Raw genomic sequence first — 1,567 nt, forward strand, 5'->3', positions numbered from 1 at the left:
GACGCGACGACGACAGACCGTAACGCCCCCCCCGAACGAGGCGACGAGTTGTTGTTGTGAGGGGAAAAAAAATAAAATTCTCAGAAAGGATCAATGAAACTCGCGGGATTGGACGAAGCGTTGTTCTACGCTGGGTGACGGAGGCTGATGCGGCTCGCAGCCTGTTCCAGTCACTAATAGTGTGTGTGTACACGTGTACACACACACACACACACACACACACTAATAATAAAATAGGGAAGGAAGGTATGTGAGGTGGTGGTGGTGGGGGGGGGTATGTGTTAACCTGCTGACGTGAGCTTAAAAGAGGCGCCTGCGGCCATCTAAACCAGAGGTTCACCCCATCACGCCCAACTGTACACTACACACCAACACACCAACACAAACATGCACGTGCCTTTTTTGTGTATGCGCAGACACGCTCATTCATGTGCGTGTTGACACGCACACGTTGCCGACGGAGGCACGTGTTCCCACGTGTTTTTAAAGGGATGGAAACGCGCGCGCGCGAGCACGCACACACACACACACAGACACACACAAAACCTGGATTCTAAACTAAACCCAGGTCCTGACTCCAATATAGACGCTCGAAGAAGTGAGAACTGCCTCCAATGTCATCACTTTAGCGAAACGATGGTTAGAAACTCAAACTGGGGCGTCCGGGTGGCGTGGCGGTCTATTCCGTTGCCTACCAACACGGGGGTCGCTGGTTTGAATCCCCGTGTTACCTCCGGCTTGGTCGGGCGTCCCGACAAACACAACTGGCCGTGTCTGCGGGTGGGAAGCCGGATGTGGGTATGTGTCCTGGTCGCTGCACTAGCGCCTCCTCTGGTCGGTCGGGGCGCCTGTTCGGGGGGACTAGGGGGGAATAGCGTGATCCTCTCACGCGCTACGTCCCCCTGGCGAAACTCCTCACTGTCAGGTGAAAGGAAGCGGCTGGAGACTCCACATGTATAGGAGGAGTTACGTGGCAGTCTGCAGCCCTCCCCGGATCGGCAGAGGGGGCGGAGCAGAGACCGGGACGGCTCGGAAAAAAGGGTAATTGGCCGGATGAGACTGTTCTCCAACAAAACACGACCCCATAGGTCGTTTGTATAAGCAGCTTATTACGGCCTATAGGTACGTTTTAAGCCACTTCCTCGTGTCCTCCGTCATTATAACACGTCACTTCCCCTGTAACAGTAAGCATCTCCTTCCATAAGCTCTCGTGAGAACGAATATTAATAAAAGCAAAGTTTAATGTCACATAGCGGTTATAATGCCCACGCTAGCTGACTTGCTAACTTGTGGCTAACGTTAAGTTAGCTCTTATGACGTTCATTCATAGGTAAACATACTGCCAATAGCAATCTTACTTACTATGCTAGACGGCGAAACAACACAACAACACACTTAACTACATACTCTGTTGTTCTCACATTGTTTTAAAACCCCACAATGCACAGAGGCGAAAAGTATCCGTGGCATATCTCCTGCCGCCGGTAGGGGGCGCTAATTTAGGAAACGCTCCTGTGGGTCGTATTAGCGGACAAACGACCTATGTGGTCGTATGGACTGGGGGACT

Source organism: Lampris incognitus, chromosome 2 (assembly GCF_029633865.1).
Source record: "Lampris incognitus isolate fLamInc1 chromosome 2, fLamInc1.hap2, whole genome shotgun sequence".
In the NCBI taxonomy this organism is placed as follows: domain Eukaryota; kingdom Metazoa; phylum Chordata; class Actinopteri; order Lampriformes; family Lampridae; genus Lampris; species Lampris incognitus.